Source organism: Agrilus planipennis, unplaced genomic scaffold, assembly GCF_000699045.2.
Source record: "Agrilus planipennis isolate EAB-ADULT unplaced genomic scaffold, Apla_2.0 scaffold86, whole genome shotgun sequence".
NCBI classification, from domain to species: Eukaryota; Metazoa; Arthropoda; class Insecta; order Coleoptera; family Buprestidae; genus Agrilus; species Agrilus planipennis.
Window position 1 is genome coordinate 586,808 of NW_020438863.1, and position 20,607 is coordinate 607,414.

Below are 20,607 nucleotides of genomic sequence, written 5' to 3' on the forward strand. Positions count from 1 at the left end.
TTTCACTCTTCGGTTAAAAGGACTGCTTAGGCCTACTTTCAATAACTAGCATATTTTTGTTTAAGCAGAGTCTTTAATTAAAAATCGCCAATTTTGAGGCGTTTGAATTGGAACTAAACAATTGCATAGAAGTGGACGGGTTTAAATATCTGTATTCGGTGGTATAGTTGGCTGCATATATATATATATATATATATATACACATACATTCTAACGATATATGTATTATGACCGTCGAATTTTTAATGAGTAGTAGATCCTCTGTTAGCTAGGGAACCCTAAAAAGAAGGCTTTACGAATAAAAAAAGAATACACTTCACTATTTCTAGCCGTGACACACGAATAAAGGGCAATGGCATAATTAAGAATCAATTATATTGATTAATTTAAGAAAAATGGGGAAATAGTTTGCAGACTACTACAGGAAACAAATGGTTTCTATGTAAGAACTTCCGACTAATTAACTTGAAGCTTTCGGCATAAGTTGGCTCTGACATTTTAATCTAATGCGAGTAAATGAATTAAGTCCCCAAGACCGCCCCTGTATCATTCTTAAAACCGGAACATTTGTTAAAGGGAACGCTGCAGATGTATCTTGTGGCAAAGTGCAATTAGAGGAATTTACTTGTTTTTGTCAGCTTAATTTAAAGAAGAATTTAAAAGAAACAGAAATAAAGCGAACGCAATTACTACTGTCAACAGCTTTACCCTAACTTATTTTGTACTAGGGTAAATTAAAAATTTCACAATCCTTACCTATACATATAAATCCAAAGTGAAGTTACGCATGTATATACATATTCTTGGAACGCGCTGCAACTGTTAAGATTAATTCATTATACAAAATTCTTGGAACGCATTGCGGCTTCTAAGGTTTATACACAATGAAGAATTCTTGTAAAGTGCTGCAGCTTTTAAGGTTAAATCACAATACAGAATTCTTGCAACGCGTTGTGATTTCTAGAGTTCATCGATAATTCAAAATTCTTGGAACGCATTGCGGTTTTCACGCAATGTAGAATAAGGTTCATCCGATACAGAACTCTTGCAACGCGTTGTGATTTTTGCAAAAATAAAATATAATTAACGATTTTTTAATGACCGTTCAGACAAACTCGGAAAAACCACAACCCGGAATTGTTTGATTCCATAAAATACATATTTGACCGCGACACGTTGTGATAATAACAAATTGTCATATGACACAACGGGCTCTGAGTGATAATCGATGCAGTCATGATATTATAAGGAAACCTAAAAAATTGTGCAACCTGGATTAGTGTCCACTTTGTATGCAGTTATAAAAGGTTGTCTATTACGAATTCTTTTATAGTAAAGGACATAAAATTATTGATGTTTACATATGATATCATGACTTCATCGATTACTACTCAGAACGCGTTGTGACATTATCACAACGCCTTATTGTAAAAAATTAAAAAAATTAGAACTCTTTCGCGTTGTGTTTGTTTTCTTTTCTTTTGAGTATGTCCGAATGACTATCAAAAGATCTTAATACCTATTACGTATTATTTACGAATTTATGTAGATGTACTTTCCTCTTGAATTGATTTGTAAGTTTGTCATGCGGTTTGAAGACTTTGTCGCCAGTTTCAAAATTGAGGTATTATATTGTACTTCATAGAGATTTTGTCAGCTGTGGACTGCAAAATCCCTGTAGAAGTTTCGGCGAACAACAAGACCTTTAATAAATTAGGATCGCGACTCAACATGTGAGAGTGCCTAAAGTTTGGAACAAGTTCTGTTCCTAGTGAAACTTGACTACTATTTATCGACCTAATACATCAACGCCTTTAAATATACATTGTTAACATTATGACGAGGTTATTTATTTTTAAAGTAATTATTACAAAATATAAAATTACAACTCCAGAAGAAATAAAAAAATAAGGTCAGTTTGTTTTGAGGATGTCTTTGTTCTTTCTATAATGTAAAACCCTCGAATTTTTGGACACCCAGTATACATTTCTTGACATATGAACTGTATAATATCGTAATGCTAGTCCAGAACGTGAAGTTGTGGTGCGACGGTGAAAGCATGCAATTGGAAGAAGGTTTGAGGTGGTTCGAACTACCGACACCACGTGCAACGTCTTAAAATAAACTCAATCCCGAGATTTTCGGTTCTTGTATAGAATGCGAGAGCTCTGTGACCGAACAGATGGCGCAAGGCATTCCTTGTCGAAATTGAAAAGTTTTTGCAATCACGATCTCAAAGCAACCATCTGAATTTCTACCACACTTTCAAGAAGGAGCTAAGCAAATATATACCGCGGTTTCCTCTTTTCTACTTTCAAAACTACAATGCACCTACTTTTGCTTCGTTTAGTTTAGAGCTTTCGCATAAAAAAAAGACGACTGAAGAAGTCTAAATCCGTCATGAGTATGCTCGTTCCTGAGAGTGTCGTATGCAGGGGCGCAATAAGGGGGAGTTCACGGGTGCCTGAGCAGCCACTCGATTGGGTTGGGCACCCAGTCAATTCCAGTCGATTCAGATAATAATCCAACTTGAAAACTCGATTCGAATAGTTCAAGTTCGTAAATGAGCAGCCGAACTCACCTTTTCAGGTTATACACACCCGTAGTATATATAAATATTAAATTTTCTGATGGGAGCACCCAGCGAAACTGTAACGTTGTTGCGCCCCTGGTGGTATGCTTATAATTATTGTAACTCTTGAGTAAATAGTTACCAGTTACCCCACTGAAGGCAAAACGCTTACTAGGCATAGAAATTATAAATCTCTTTATCAGCATTTCTTCTTTTAATGTTGCAGTAGCTGTAATGCTTCTCTAAAACCTGTCATAAACTAACCAAATTCTCAAAATCTTTTGGGCACCAACTTAGTACCAATGACCTAAATATAAATGTATGGATACTATGTAACAATTAAAATATAAAAACATTGGGACAGTTTCTACTTTTCTAGGAATTCTCTAAATCTCTCCTATATGCCCACTTGTCCATGACACATGTGTGCATCTTCCCTACACCTAGTAAATTATATTTCAGAATATGTCACTCAATGTTTGAAAGTGTAATATGTTGGGACACATTCATCGAAGACTTTCTCATAAAATGTGCATGCGTACATAATCGAATTTACATTCGGATTGGGATGTCAACTTCCAATAACTTTTCGGTAGGTAGCTGAACATGACGTGTTATCCTTCAAAAGCATCGTCATTCCCCTGACGTTCGTCTCTAATAACTTCCTTCCAACATTTCACATAACATCCCGCTCCAACACTTCAGTCCATAATACGTTTCACTCCATTCACACCCTCTCTCACCTGAACTTTCCGCTACCTAATCTCCAAAATTCGCAAAGGGGATTGTTACACTTTTTTTATTTCTTATTAAAGTAGTTTTTCAAAAGTTAAAAGAAAGCCGGTTAAAACTTTTCTATCAAGTAGCTAGCAGTGGAACATCATACATTTTTTTCTCCTCCTAATATGAAATTATTACATACGTACGTAAAAAAAAATTCACTATTTTACTGTGATGGTAGGCAAAAAACCAAACGGAGGGATATTCTACTATTATATATGGCATAGGAAACTTCTAAATTATGTGACCCACTTTCAATATTAGACTGAAGTAGTTATACTTCGTTTAGTTTCTGTAGCGATGTGACCTTCAGTTTGACCGGCGCAAAGTAGAAAAGAACAGCACTAGGCCAGAAAAGGAAGGAGACAACTCTCGGCCACACCCTTAACCGCCGAGGAGCGTATAATCCGTACAGTACTGCACGGAAAAATTGACCATTTTATCCACGATAATTGCATTGTTCAAATGTGTTGTTATTGGTACCAATTACCACTGAAAATATCAACGAGATGTTTGTTTATATTTGAAGACATATTAATGGCTTTAACCCTTGTTTTCGACTCGCACTACTATTCATGATTGAACAAAACGTTTGGCAGGTACTGTATGAAAAAGTATGTTTCGTGAACAAGAGTCGAGAGGATAATAAGCTTTAGTCTCCCTACCTACGATTTTGTCAGCGCGCATCCAAGACATTGGAAGGGGCAAATCGCTAGAGAAAGTAATGAAGTATATATCCTATTTCTAAATATATAAAATTCGTTGCTGTATAACATGGTGGAGTAGTTATATCTCGAAATAAACATATAAATTCGCTTCTTTGTGATATAATCAAATATATTGACATATTACTTTCCGTTGAAATAATCTATAAACTGTAACCGCTTCCAAAATTAGTCAATTGTTGTATTTTCCAATCAATTATCTTGATTAAACTTTATTAAACTGGGTATCATACGGATAAAGTTAACTTCGCATGGCGAGAGAAGTTTGTTCAACGTTGAAACCACTTTGTAATGCGATTAGTTTTGGAAAATTAATATTAATTAAATACATACGTACAACCTCATCCTTATTACGATCTACGGGCTCTTTTCCGAAGCTGTTCGATGTGAAACCACCAGTTTAAAATAGTTTACTTATAATAAGCACCTTCCAATATTTCGCATTCAGGCGCATATTAATTATTAGAGTTTACTGACTAATTAAAAACTAAATATATTCTAAAGTAAACACACAATTCATTAAAGTAAATTAATTTATGAAATATTTTTTACTACTATGCAGATAACCTCAAATTAATGAAGAAAAATTGTTCCTGCTGTCACGTCCTCGCCGAGAATCGAACCCGGGTCTGTGGCTTTATGCACTATTGCTCTACTACTAAGCTAGGAGAAGTGACAGCAACTATGTTAGTGTATTTTATTCACAAAAGCATTAGTTTTATATATTTCGTAGTACAATATCGGAATTTCATACAATTCCTAGGAAATGTATCCAATAACAACAATATTAGAAACATAATGGCAGTTTTAACATAAAAAATAAAGGCTAATCAGGGAACAGCAAACTACTGCGCGTATATCGTCGAATAAGGTAGTTTTACTCATTCAGGTAATAGAAATAGAGAAGGCAAATTTAATAGAAAGAATAAGCAGAATGTAAGGGGGCATCAGCTATTTATTTTGAGTTTAATAGTTTTCAATAATGTCCTTTCAAAAGACGTAGGACGTAAAGGAGCAGTAGAAAGTAAATGAAGCAAACATTTTGTAATTCAATCTTTGTTTGAAATAATGGAGGCTCCCTTTTACGGATGAAAACGGAAAAAGAGAGAAAAACAAACACAATATAATTTTCGTGGCTCAGGAAAAATGAAAGTGGTTGTCGTAAACTAACTTGTGATACTATGTTGAAATGATTATTACCATTACTTTGAGAGGATTTGAGTTTTTACAACTCTTTTCGAGCCGCTACCAATTTTCATTTTGATGTTGAGTTGCGGTGAAACTTTTAAGGGCATCCAGAAGCTTGTACTCAAAACTTCGCACTTTAATCCTCCGCTTCCTCCACTTGTTGTTATGTTAAAGCGCAACCGGCTGGAACAGGTGTAGATCCAAATTATGATGAGCAGCTCTCGAGCAATAATGGAGTTCTTTTTCATAATTTCATGAATTACTATTGGGATCCGTCAAATGGGAGGAGCCTAAAAACATGGCGCCGATTAGGGAAAATTTATCGTAGTTCCTATAATGTACCGCGCAATTTCCAAGTTTTTAAATTACGATAAAATGATAAGTATTGACACAATATGTGATTGGAAATTTCGTTGAAGGTGAGCGTGTTTTTAAAGCCAATCACATTATAAAATTCGGAAATAACAAATCCGGAAGCTAGCCTTCAAATTCCGTCAAGTTTACTGCCTACTTTTTACAAACTTCGGATTTAAAAAGTGATTCACGTTATATAATTGGTGAGGTGATTCTGGGTGATTTAAGCAATATCATATCAATGACTTGCACGTGCAAAGCCGATTTAAGAGAACGTTGCAAACACATTATTGCAACTTTGTTGTATTGCAGCAGGTAGGTTCTTAACCTCAAAATACTTATATCGTATCATTAGAATTGTGTTAAATCAATTACACAGGAATAAATAATTTCTCACTTTATAATTTTAGTATGATTCTAGTTTTAAATATTAAGGTTATGGCTGATGGTAAATACTTGCTGAAATATAATCATGTGCATTAAAATGACGTGAACAAATTTTTATTCCGGAATTCACTTCTTTGATACCTACTGCTTTCATCCAAGCTTCTATTAGTTTACTTTTTTCTCTAATTTTCCGAATATATTTTTTACATATATAAAACGGTTAGTTTTTATTGGAAAGTAGTTAATGTAGGTGAAGAGTGAAGATCTATGTCTGAAGTGCTATTGCAGCTTTTCACTGAACATATTAACTTTTTATTTGATTTAACTTTAGAAGAAAACTTCGTCTACTCCATCATCAAAACAATTTTTACTTTTTTAACGTGTTTTATTATTTTAATAAACAATTTTACAATTTGCGTGCACAGTTCCTATGTAAATTTTTCCCTCATTCGAGTAATAAATTTTGTCACCAGATGGCGTATGCCCATATGACGCATCCCAATACCCACCCGTGTTTTTTTATGTTACAGCACACAGTTTAATCGTCTAAACGGTTCAAGACAGAAACAACCCTTTTTCAGTTTACATGCCTTAAAAATATCTAGATAGATGTCTACTATCTACGTAGGTAGGGCCTAAATGACGAAGAGAGGGAATCTGTTCGTAATAATGTCAAAAATGGAATTTATGAAGCGATCTTTTATCAGGAAACTTCTGTCCAAAATTGCGTACCATAATAAATGACAATCCCGTTCGAAGGGACTAGAAAGAATTACAGACCCATATAACGCAAGATAGGTACATGTACAAATTAGGTTTCTGAGGAAAAATTATCTAATTCAGCAAAAGGTTTTGTTCAAATATGAAGTTAATTTTCTAATGTCATCTCAAAAATTATTGCACAAATTTATGGATTTTCTGTGAGATGGTAGAAAAATGTAGCCCTTTAATGTTGTCCTGTATATTTGATTTGTTGAAGCTCAGGGTCAGTAGAACATGATTTCGTTGGGTGGGGATGCAGATTTCAGAAGCTAAACAGTAAATTTATTTGTTCAAAATTTTATAATAAATCTCATTTTAGTTCTAGTTTTGGCAAAGATTAGATCAGGGTAGGAAAGAGTGGAGGTACGTGTCCAACCAGTCTTAGGACTGACGACCTTATGATGATGAATTAATATTATAAATGTGAATGTCATGAATGCCCTAACTACTCAATCGGGCATCACATTGTCAAGGGTACAGAAGAGGGCATCATCATCATAAGGTCGTCAATACCAAGACTGGTTGGACACGCACCTCCACTCTTTCCTGAGTTAATTTTCCCCTGAAACTATAAAAAAAAAAACTTTTGGGTGTTTCATTCCCACCAGCCAGTAATGCTGGTGGGCGGGCAGTCCCTCCGGACTACGCCGGAAGGTAAGGCGGAAGGCCCTCTTCAGCCTGCTTTCAGGAATCGTGGGTGGGTGGTAGTTCGGGTGAGAAAGATGAGACGGACGAAACGAAGACAGAAGAGAATGAAAGATTATCTATGGAATATTACTGCCTCAGCATTTGCCTAAGTGATCTAAGGAAACCACAGAAAAACTTGGACCAAGGCAGACGGACCCGGAATCGAACCGGCGTCCTCCCGAATGCTAAGCAATGGTCTAAACCTCCAGGTCATGCCGCTCGGTCTGAAACTAGAAAAACCTATATCCTTAACTATTTGCGAACAGTAATCTAACCTAGGTCTACCTCTACCCCTCCTAACTTCCGTTTCTGCCTCTAATATGTCTCTGACTAGACCTTCATGCCTGAGAAGGTGTCCTACTAACCTATCTTGCTGATTTTATATTGACTTCCTCTGTTCTCCTATTCTTTCCAACAGGGCATAGAAAAATTCAGAAAAAATACATTTCCCGAGGGACAGAAAAATTAATTTTATGAGGTTGTCGATGATATTTGACACGTATTTAGGATATCAACGAGAGCGAGATAAAATAGAATTTTCGAAAAACATTTCCGCTTACAAACATTTGCTTTTTGTTGTTTTATCATTTCTATAAGCACTGCCTAATTGTTATTAATTTCGTACTGGATTTAGGGGTGTAGAGTGTATGTACAGTTTTTCTACCATCACCGTCCACTCCGCCCCGTCCCCCGGTAAAGCTGTTAAAAGTTAGAAGTCAAACATACGGTAAATATTAAAAATTCAATAAAAACGACTGTCCATTTTTAAAACCGGCAAATATGAGCTCGCACAATTTTATATTAAGCAGAGTATTTTGGGTTATGTGATGCCGAATGGTTGTGATTTTAAATTTTAGATTAATATTCAGGATGGGCCACCACGCGGACCACAATTTTTAAAGCATTGTCCTTAATCCACTTGGGCTACTCGTAGCTACGTCTCTCTTTTTTACACTCACGTGATATGGTAGAATTTTACGTTAAAAAAAGGAAACTGTAAAGCGGACTATTTAAAAACTGCGTTTTGGCGCGCTTACAACCCCAGCAGTTCTCCTACGCGTCGTACTACCCCACGGACGGCGTCACTCGAGACCTGACAATTTCGATCTCCAACGCTCCCCTATTCCTGAGAACCACCCTCTCGGTACTCGCTCTGCAACCCTTCCACAACGGACATGAATAACTAGGCAAAACCTCGGCCAGGAACAGGACCGAGCGGCATGACCTGAAGGTCTAGGCCATTGCGTAGCACTCGGGAGGACGCCGGTTTGATTCCGGGTCCGTCTGTCTTGGCCCAAATTTTTCTGTGGTTTCCTTGGATCACTTAGGCAAATGCTGAGGCAGTAATATTCCACAGATAATCTTTCGTTCTCTTCTATCTTCATTTCGTCCGTCTCATCTTTCTCACCCGAACCATCACCCACCCATTCCCACGGTTCCTGAAAGAAGGCCGAAGAGGGCCTTCCGCCCTGCCTTCCGGTGTAGTCCGGAGGGACTGCCCGCCCACCAGCATTTGGTGGGAATGAAACACCCAAAAGTTTTTTTTTACCAGAAACAGGAGATCTCATCTTGGTCTCACTCTAAAATCTTTCCTCTGGAATATTAGAGATGATCTACTGAGAGAGAGGGCAGTATTCCCACCACTATTTCGGAAATTTCTTTTACGGAAGCTGGGCCACCGAAACCCTTAAGGGCGGTAACGAAGTTTAGACATTTTTAAATAGTTAAATGAACTTCATCTTGAAAACGAAAACTTCCTCATTACAAAACACATTTTTATTTATAATTGCTATTATTGATTTTCTCTCCCATCTGCAGTGTCCAAAGGAACACAGTTTTTGACTGTTTCTGACTCCTACAAATTGAGTAAATNTTTCCCTAAAACTAGAACAACCCACATCCTTAACTATTTACGAACAGTAATCTAATCTAGGTCTACCTCTACCCCTCCTAACCCCCGTTTCTGCCTCTAATATGTCTCTGATTAGACCTTCATGCCTGAGAAGGTGTCCTACTAACCTATCTTGCTGATTTTATATTGACTTCCTCTGTTCTCCTATTCTTTCAGAATTCTTGAAAACGAAAACTTCCTCATTACAAAACACATTTTTATTTATAATTGCTATTATTGATTTTCTCTGCCATCTGCAGTGTCCAAAGGAACACAGTTTTTGACTGTTTCTGACTCCTACAAATTGAGTAAATTGAAGGTATAAAACGGCAATGAGCAGTTCCGGGTGTAAATTGCTTTAAAAGCTAAATCTGCTACTAAAATAACAAAGTTTGTCGGTCCCGTTTCTAATGCTATACGTTTCGCATTTGTGAAACTGTAAGTAGCTAAGAAAACAATATTATTGTCGAACTTTGTTAATTACATCGGTGGCTTCGAATCTGTTTTGTTGTGTTGGCAAGTTTCCGATGGGTTTCCGTGATAGAATTATTTACGAAAACTTACCCCGAATAGCCTTTTATTTCTATTGAATTACAAACCCTGACATAATTATGTCATTGTTTTCTGTAATGTAAAAGCTAGTTTTTAAAGAAATTGGCAGGTTTGAAAGCCATCAACTGGCGCAATTATTATTTAAACGATTGCGAATGATTTCGAGTTAAATTTAGATAAGTTCTTAACTTTTACGTTACGTTTCGCTTTTTAGCACTATTATGTATTAATTAGTACTAAAATTGACGACCTTCATGCCTGAGAAGGTGTCCTACTAACCTATCTTGCTGATTTTATATTGACTTCCTCTGTTCTCCTATTCTTTCCAACAGGGCATAGAAAAATTCAGAAAAAATACATTTCCCGAGGGACAGAAAAATTAATTTTATGAGGTTGTCGATGATATTTGACACGTATTTAGGATATCAACGAGAGCGAGATAAAATAGAATTTTCGAAAAACATTTCCGCTTACAAACATTTGCTTTTTGTNATATGTATATTTGCAATTAAGAAAGCATTATCACAATATTATATACAAAAGAATTTATGAGTGCTGTTAGCACAGCGCAAAATAGTATTACGTAGTTAGTATCTGCAATTCCTTATGCTGAAATGTACGATGTGTTGCATACCTAGTTACAAATAATTCCTTCAAATTTAATTTGTCAAACAATTTTTAACTGAAAGGAAGTGATTAAACAAATTGTTCACAAAAGTGAATTTCGATTACTTGAAGTAATGGTGCTAATAGTTTCGAGCTTACAGTGATTGATAGGGGGGATAGGGGAACTAGTTTTAAATAATATCCTTTTCATTGATATTCTTTTACTTCAGCTAATTTGTTCAAGTCATTAATAGATTTTTCGTCTGCCTTCTACGTTTTTTTAGTTAGTTAATATTCATTAATTTGCACTGCTTCTCTTGTCATTGCGACGATTAGTGAAAATTATAGTGAAAATCCACTGATTCATTTTCAGAATACAGTTGTTTGACCCCAGGTTTGTCCAAATGGTCTGCAACTTCATTTTGACGTTAAAGTCATTTCTGTAATGTTTCCAGAATTGTTTTTTAGAGCAATGGTATCCTAGAACCCCGTCAGTAGAATAAATATCATCATTTATTACACTTTTATTGTGTTATCTTATTGTTTCAACGTTTGTAAATGATTTAAAATAAAATAAAAGTTTTGCTTCCATTTTCATCGTTTTAGTAATTCATCGGCAACTTCCCTCTAGATACCTACATGTATGCGTCTTCCATCTGCAGCCGATGGTAGGCATTAATCGATCCGCTGATTGATCATTAATATTAATTACCAATTTGCCATCTACTTAAACAGAGTGCAATGTTGATTAAGTAAACGGTTAATAAACTCTTATCCACGGGGTCGTACGCGCCAGGAAATTAGAATTACTTACTAGAAACGATTCGCATTTTTAGTTGCAACTATTAAACATTTACAGTGTTCACAAATAACCGAAATCTATTTATTTAATATAAAAAAGAAAGAAGTAAGATATACTCGTATGTGTAATCAGCTAAGGGCTGGGAGAATTTGACAATTAACTAGAATTTTGTTGATTTTAGATTTCCACTCGCCGTTATAAAAGAACATATGAAAATTGTAGACTTCCGTCTTCCGTAAATGATAAGGCATAACAAGTTTCTTTTAATGGTTTTAGTAAAATTCGAAATTGAAACTAATGACATCGATATAAAATCGTCCGATTCAGTAGCGATTTAATGGTTTTTGTGAAGGTATCGTCCGTTGTCAATCGATAGTAACTTTTTTTAGCGCTTATACAACATAAAAGCTGGATACAATTGAGAATGACTTCTCAGTGCATTTGCTAGGAATAAAAGAGTGGCAAAATGCAGACCGGGCGTAAAATTTAGGAGCATTACGAGTAAAACTTTAGACGATGAAGAAGTTTCTGGCTACTGTGTAATAGTTTGCGGTAGGTGCCCGAGTAGAAAAGAAATTGCGAGAAATTCTCTCTCCTTTCGTCGCCAATTTCTCGAAGTATCTAGAAAAAAGTGATGATGATTAACAGAGAATTAAAGGAACAAAGGGGCTTAAAAAACGGGAATCGCTAAGAGCTTCTGCGATCTAATGGCAGATGTAAACGAAAGAATAGAGACGCATTATGGTGGTTGGATTTCCTCATTATTAATCCGGTTTGTTCAAATGCGAACAGTGACGTGACAGATTGTCGTACATGTTGTTTTTTTCTATAAATATTTGAAACTTCTTAACTGGAACTTAACAATTGTTCCTACTGCAGTCGACAGTTGACAGATGTCGTTGACAGTTGTCACTGCCACATGTCGTTGACAGTTGCGGTGATATCAACATCCGTTGCAAAATGCGCGCGCATAATTTTGAAACTTCTTTATTGGGACCTAGCAATTGTTCCTGACTACGGTCGACAGTTGACAGATGTTGTTGGCAGTTGAGTGATACCCACTTCCGTTGCAAGCTGCGTGCGCAACTTGTTTTACATGCTAAGATTTGACATTCAACGCATTAAATGAAGCGTAACATCGAAAAAAATACGTCTAAACATGTAGCTTTTACGCCGACGCTTTGTTTTTTAACAGAGTGTATTTTGGTGTTAGTATTTTATTTAGTAATCCTTTATTCATTAGTAAATTGTTTCGTGGTAAATTTGGATAGGTGGCGCTAATTGTCCTGTTTGTTAATTTCCCTCTTACAGGTAATTGACATTGTCTAGGTAGATGTATGACATTGATAGAAGGTCTATGTAGTTTTGCAACAAGAAAAAGATAGTGGATCAGGGTTCTTCTATCTACAAATCGTCCTCGTCTTGGATCTTTACGACATCCTCTTAACGTGACTGCGAGAGTGTGCAAAACAGTGGCCGAGATAAAATACCTGAGCGACGAAATTTATGAGGACGATTTCTTTTATCGCACGACGTTTAGAAACCTATCTTTTGGATGCAAGGTCTTGGTAAAGCATCTCCACTGTTTCTGCCACTGCAAAGCCCCATTTAGCTAACAGATACGCTAAACAAAACATTTGTCCTAATTGAATTTACATACTATTATCTAATTGGTTCTCAGAAGGTGTTAAGCTAGACCAGGTTAGCATACATTCAGTCAGATAAAATGTTTCATTCTCATCATAATAAAGTCGTCAGTCCCAAGACTGGTTGGACACACACCTCCACTTTTTCCTATCCTGAGCCAATCTAATCTAAAACTAGAACATCCTACATTCTTAACTGTTTGTGAATAGTATCTAATCTAATTAGGTTCTACCTCTACTCCTCTTAACAACTTTTTTTGTTTCTAATATGTCTCTAGCAAGGGAAGGTGTTCTACAGTTGGGACGATCAAAATTGGTAAAGTCCGCAATAAACTGGATTTTGAATTTTGAAGTTTGAACCTTGTTAAGTTAAGAAATGCTTCATGAGTAGTACAGACAAAGTGAAAAGAGATAACCGAATAATGATAAGCGGTGCAGCGGTTAGAGGTTGCTTAGGCACGCAAAAGATCAGATTCGGATTTATAACTATCTAGTTGGAATTATATCTTCAAACATGCGTCCTTGTTTTCCTAAATTCCTGAGAATGTTGAACTTTCTTTAAAGTTTGATGCTGGCAACATCCTAAAATTCTGCTTGACTACATCTCTTTCTGTTAGACATCCATTGGTGAAATGTTATTCCTTCTACTTTATAGTGTCCGCCGCAATTCTTACCTGACATATCTTTTCTATGTTTACGATATTCCCTACAACATCTGTCGTGAGTAAAAGTAGGCGTTCTGTCAGCAAGGAGAAACAAAATGCGACAGTTTTATTGCAGACTATGTCAATCTTGAACGTCCCAACTATACCATCCTACCTCGCTTATTTCTTATTGATTTCCATTACGCTCATTGTTCTCTTACTCTTTCAATACTTCATCATTTCTAACCTTCTTTGTTTAAGATACGTAACCAGACTATATTAATTAACAACGATAAACTGAAAAGTTGTTAGGTAAGGGATTATAATTTTGTAACAAGACATTTTTAGTGTTTGTAATAAGTGGTGTTTGTATCGGACTCGGTTCTGTTTATTGCTAGATTCCAATATGTAACCCTTAACTTCTTCCCCACAATAACCAGGGGCAATAATAGTGTTTACGGTTACGATCGCTTCAGCTGCTACATAAACCGACAAAGTATCGGCACTCATTAACACAATAAGAAAATTCGTTCATTTTGGAATTGCTATGTAAAATAACCTGGCATATTCTACACATCTGGTGAAATTGTTGCTTATCCTTTCGCAAAATTATTTTACGTTAGCTACATAGCGTAGGTTTGTTTGTATTTTTATCAATCTCTCAGTTAGTCCTGAACAAAACTGTCGAAAGATTCACGCTTCGGTTAAAAATTGTAGAAAAACAGTAAATGAGGCGCAATACAGGGTAGGATGAAAAAAATAGTAGGACTGAATTTCTGTAGTTCGAACGGAGCGATGGAGGGGGGTCGGACATCCTGGTTGTGGTACTGAGGAGCTTTCTGAATAGACCGATATTTTTCTAGTCGCCTGTGGGCAAGCGCAAATAAGCGCGTCGATTTCCGTAAACCTCTAATAAGAAGTATTGTCGCGATCCAAGATGGAGAAAAATCTCGAGCAGCACTACGCTATCGACTTCTGGGCCAAACTCGTGAAATCTGCGACGAAGATCCTAGAAATGATTAAGGACACCTACCTGGATGATGCCATGAGTCGCCCAATAATGTTCAAGTGGCTGCGCGCTGCTGGTGAGGGAGTTTTTGCCCAAGCACAGGGTTGCCTCACCCCCCCTACAGTCCAGATCTGGCACCGCCGGACTTATTCCTTTTTCGTCGTCTCAAGGGAAACCGATAGAGCTTCATAGTAGACGTCCAAGGGGTCGTGACGGCATGATTGAAGGGTATTCCGGAAAGCAAGCTCCAGAGGGTATACGCGCACTGAGAATCTTGTTATAGGCGTTGTGTCGAAGCACAAGGGTGCTATTTTGGAGATTAGTAAGGATTTGTACCGATTAGTTCAATAAAAAAAAAATAAATTAATTGAGTCCTGCTACTTTTGTGATCCTACCCTGTATGTCCAAAAAGTGATTGACTTAAAATTAAACGAACAAATATTTTGTAAAATTTCATCCGATTTTAAGCGATTTAAAACACATTTGCGAGGGTTTATTCGAATGATAGCTGAATGTTCCTTGAACCTAACGTTAATTGCCTTATGGCTTTCGCCCGTAATTTTTATATTTTTAATGGTAGGTATATACCATTTTCTTCTTGAGCTTTTATATTATATTTTGTATTTATTACTTAATTGACATTGATGAGCAGTGAACTGCTGTTAAGACGAACTTGTTAGACAAGGTTTTAAGCTTCTTCAATTTTCTTCTTTATGGTGCTGCCCTGTCCCTCAAGAAGTCCTTTTATATGTTTAACAATTATGAAAGGGTGTATTTTAAGAAGCCCTCTAATTGGAATAATTGCCAATTATACTTTCATTCAACCCTTTCTTATTTAATTCCGACTTGTCTTTAAGCATTACAACTTTAGAACTGTGAACTTGCGATTATGCATTTTCTATGTATTCTTTAGGTATTACATACCGTCTCATTAAAGGAATAAGAAAATTGAAATTATTTTTATTAAAAACGTTTTCTAATAGTTGGCTAAACTTTGTTAAATTTATATCTATATAGGTAGTAATGAAAGAATTAAGTAGATATACTGTTAACTCCAAAATGTTGGTTATTGTACCCTAGGAAAAATTTCCATTCTATTTCTATTAAATAATAATAATAAATGGAGAAATGCCAATGAACTAGAATTCTAGTGGAAATCCCATTTCCGAACTCAAAGAGTTTTCCATTGCGTTTTATTGGAACTTCCATTCCTGAACCCAATGGAAATCCTTTATTTTTAACCTTTAATTATTGTCAGTGGTAATTAAATGACATTATTTTTAATCAAGATGAAATATGAGGTTTGTTCGACGAAAAAAATGTGAATTACATGACAATTATTATTCCAATTAATGTCTTGTTTGTTATTTTTACAACTTGCTTTCACATTAACTTCAGCACGTTTTTCTCCATTTTTTTAATAAGTTTTAATCATCTCAAACCAGATCTTATACATTTTTAGGTACCGAATTGTTATTGCTTTTTTTTCCTTTCGTATAACCGACGTCAAATTTCTCCTTTGGTTCATATTTTAAATTTCCACGGATGACTTTCTTATTTTTTTAGTCATCGCAGTTTGGAAATTTTTGTTTAACGTAGTCTAAAAATAAATAGTTATTTTTATTACTTTACTACTCCGGAAACTTTAAAGTATTAAAATTCTTTAACTGAAAAACTTTCCGAACAAATGTTTTAATTTCGTCTCATTCAGTCTCTGTTTTTCTCGAAGTTCCCTTTCCTTTCGTAATGAAACAGATTTTATAAATAAATAATTCAAAGATCAAAAATATTTCATTTCTTAATTAATTATTTCATTGGAATTCTTTGGGAAATAGAACTTTTCCATTCATATCTACGAATATTAATGGAATTATTCAAAATGGAAACAATTGTTTTTCCATTTATATTGAATGGTTTTAAATAGAATTAATAAATTTTGCATTTATGCCAAATGGTTTTGAATGGAATTTACAAATTTTCCATAAATTTTTTCTACGGGGTAGGTTTCATCCCAAAATCCTCGCTTCTTTTAGTAACGATTTGAAAGAGACTACTTCTTACCCCTTTACTTCTAATTCTTTCCTTCTTCTTAGCAAGTTTGAACAAACCGTCATTGTAATTGAATACAAGCGCGCTCGTGTTAGAAACTTAAGGAATTAAAAGTTTACAACAAAATGACAAGCTTGCTTAGTTCGAAGTTTTGTTAAATTTTTAAACTTTTTGACCATTAGAACGTCACTAGTTGTTTTTAACTTGAGCGGAATCAAGGAAGCAGTGAAGCGAAGCCAGAAGAAGGAAGACTTCTTACCATTGTTAGAAAAGTGAAATATTTTTGCAATAGGAAATTTTATGTTCAGTTCATCTTACTTAAGGATATTCTACTAATTAGTATTGATTTAGTACTTTTTGAAGTAAAAATATCAATAATTATATAATTTATAATTTATTTTAAAAGATTCAGTAGTTCCATATTTCTATAGTCACAGATATTAGTAGGGTGTACGAATGTGACATTTCATTTCCTTAGAGTTTCGCAGTCTGGAATAATGAATAAATTCACTGTTTTATTAAAAAAGAAAAAAAGATGTGTAATTATACAACACGCTACTGAAGTGAAACTTCTTCAAACACACAAACATACCGGGATAGGGGGTTAAGGAATTGGTTTAATGGTATTATTTGTACACTATGAATTTAAATTTTACACTGTACATGCCGGAGTTACCTGTAACGAACGTTGCATCGAAGTGCGCTCACGGCTCAAGCGATTCCCACTACGAACTCGACTACGTGGCCGAGTAGAGGGGGGACATCCGTTGCATCATTTCGTTACATAACAACTCGCATGAAACGAACATACCCTACCGTGCGTAAAGAAGTTTCACTTCAAAAACTATCAAAGCTTTTCCTAATTCTTGTACAAGTAGAAACAAAGTTAGCAAAAATACTGTCAATAGGTTAAAGATAATCATTATCCTTAAATAGTCATTTGTGGGTTGTTCTATTGTATTTTGTTTCCTTTACAAATTGTATAACTCTGACAATGACTATCATTACTTTACTACAATGATACTTAGCGTTGTGGCCCGTACTAGTCGTAATTTAATATATTTAAAACTTCGTTTCTATTGAGGTGCCAACTTCACAGTCGTCTGAGACGTAAGTGGTTGTTTGGTGTGTTGTTTGTGGTTGAGTTGTTGGCACCTGAATACCGTGGTACAAATAATTCGAAACTTGAAGTTTATAACAACCGGTGAGTGCGGCGTCGTTGTCGGGTCGGGTTGTTGTTGTTGGCGTCGCGCGAAGGTCTCACCAATCGACGCCGGGCGTCGCTTCGCAAGAAAAAGCCCGTCAGTCGTCCTGTGCTACCAAAGCCGTTCGGTTGGCAGCACTGGCGCACGCATTTTGTCACAGGCGAACAATTTTCGGCACGGAAAGTTTCGTGTTTCTTTAGGACTTAATCCTGAGAGAATTGGCGTGGCCGGTGAATTTTTTATTAAACACTTACAGGAATGTGCTACTAAATTTAATCTGGAATAGATAATTGTCGGGATAATATGAGAAAAATTACCCTCTGTTATTAAAGGTATATATTATGCATTTAACAAATTAATTAATTAAGTACCTATATTAATTAACACTAGTCATGGAAAACTGAAACTATTATCTTAGTCTCTCAATAAGTAAGATGTAATTAAGAAACGATTTGGTTTGTTAGTTTTGTAGTAATTTATCAATTACGTATTAATAGTTACTGTGCAATTGCACAATTAATTAGACTCTTTTGCATGTTGAGTAGACAATATGCACCACATTTATTATTTACACTACCAGAACTACGTCAGTAATTCGTAACATTGTATCACATGTAGGTATGTATGTATTGTGTATATATAGGTACATACAGGGTGTCCCAGTTATAATAATTAAAAAAGAAACCATGGCTTCCTGACACAAAATACAACAAAAAAGTGTTATACAATTTTTCAATTCAGTGACCATTGAGCTCGCAAATCGTCTTTGTAAATTTGAACGTACAATTTGTTTCATTACGGGCCTGGATCTAGGCGACTAACGTCGCTCAGCTGATCTAGTGTGGATGTAACAAGTACCTACCGGGAAGAAGCCGAATGCACTTGCACCTTGTAAAAAACAAGGTAAAAGTGAAAAAGAAATGCGTACCTTTTATAAAAAATGTTTAAATTGTCCGCCATTCGCTTCAATGCAACACTGACAGCGACGTACCCTGTTGCTGCGAATTTTGGCCCAGATACCGGGAATATTTCGAATTATACGATAGGCATTGGTAATGTAACTCACCCCAACTGACGGTTAATTAAGAACCCTACTAGAATGCGCTATCACACTACTAATTGTCCTTATTCTAAAAGTCTTTTATGAAATGATCACTAAATAAATAAACTAAGACTAATAAACAAGTAAATTCCACAACAATCCAAAGCGAACTGAATAACTTGTTAGAAACTACAACATTATGTGTGTTTTTTCGAGTCACTTCCAGCAGTGTAATTATACGAGGTTATATCGATATTTAGCTTTTTACATTTAATGAAGACAAAATAACCAACTTGGTCCTTCTGGACACATCCTTGTATTACCTCACGTGGGGTTAATAAGCCCTGCCAGGCAAAACTAACGTTTAACACATGTGAATGGTCAAAGTAGGTCTGCATCTTGTCTCAACTTTTACAGCCATAACACATACATTTGTTTTCGTACACTAGTAACGCTGGGTGGTGAGAGTTGTTTGTGCACCGCTTCTAACTATTCCGTAGTCGTTAAAATTTCTTTTCTATTTAAAATAACATAATACTCGACGTCATGGGCTACATTAGTTCCACATCAGTTTACGATCATGGGATTTTCGATTGTGATAGGTACGTAGTTTTTCTAATGTTTCATCTAATGGACCTTAACGCGAGTGCATTTTCTTCGGCCGATCCGTAACTTAATACCAAACATAAACAATAACATCACCCCAAAAAGCAGCTGATTCCGACCTACTGAAGGTGAATTTGTCTACGATCAGCTGGCAATCGTAATTAATTTGCGATTGTGCAGGGCCGGCATCAAAACTGTTGTAATTTTATAATTTTTTATTTTGTTTCAAAAGTCAAAAGTGTTATAACATTTTATGTTGCAAATATCCGTAGGAATCTGTGGTATAAATATTAATTATTATAACTGGGACACCCTATATATGTAATTAGTCGGAGTTGGTAAATTTGCTAGTTAAATGTCATAGTTTCCATTAAATTATAACCTGCTGCATGTCTCTAATGTAAAGGGTTTGTAACTCAAACGTGATCCCCTATTCCCCTCTGAAGTTGATTTTTCTTCTTTTATCTAACTGTCACACAATTTACACCACTTGCTTACCTTAAAATTTCTTTAAATTATAAAACATAAAGTGTATGTTCCATCTAGAGAATATGGTTCTGATTTCTACCGTGTATTTAATCATATTGGCAACTTTTGTTTCTTTATATAAACATTAAGAGACATTGTAACACGAACTTCGTTTATTGGCTTTTTTATAGCGAAATAGTCCGCTGAGGTCGAGTTTTTCGAAATTCTTCTTCAACGGGGTGAAACAAGATATCGAAGATAGTATTAGAAAAGGGTTTTAGAAAATGAGTTTATCATAACGAAAATTACATTATAATCTTCACATCTACATGTCGTAACGGTAGAAAATGATATGGTTTGAATTAAAATCTCGCGAATTTGCATGTTGTAAATAATGAAAGTCATCGGAAGACGTCGCTTATAACGGACGTGCCAGCGTCGGTTTCTGATTTGGCTTTCAATATTATGTAAAATAATATCTCCCAATGTAGTTATTACAATCTAGATTTTGATAGAATTATCGTCAAACGTGATAAAATATGAACATTTTTGTAAATAGTTTTTTGCCGCTCTTTCCTAATTTTGATGGGGTGAACACAGAATTTAGAAGATACTTTGAGATCAGAATTAAC

At 35.5% G+C, this 20,607-nt stretch overlaps 1 protein-coding gene across 2 annotated transcripts in view; it reads left to right on the top strand.

Annotated features, from left to right (window-relative positions):
• The window catches only part of LOC108735727 (suppressor of lurcher protein 1-like), a 130,121-nt gene that overhangs the window by 30,001 nt on the left and 79,513 nt on the right, over nt 1-20,607 (top strand). Inside the window, exon 1 of one of the 2 annotated variants that reach the window (XM_018467835.1) lies at nt 17,981-18,191. The exons of the other annotated variant lie outside the window; for it this stretch is intronic. The gene's annotated coding sequence lies outside the window, so the exon portion shown is untranslated. Of the gene's footprint in view, nt 1-17,980; nt 18,192-20,607 lie in introns of those variants that run through there. 2 annotated transcript variants of the gene reach the window in all.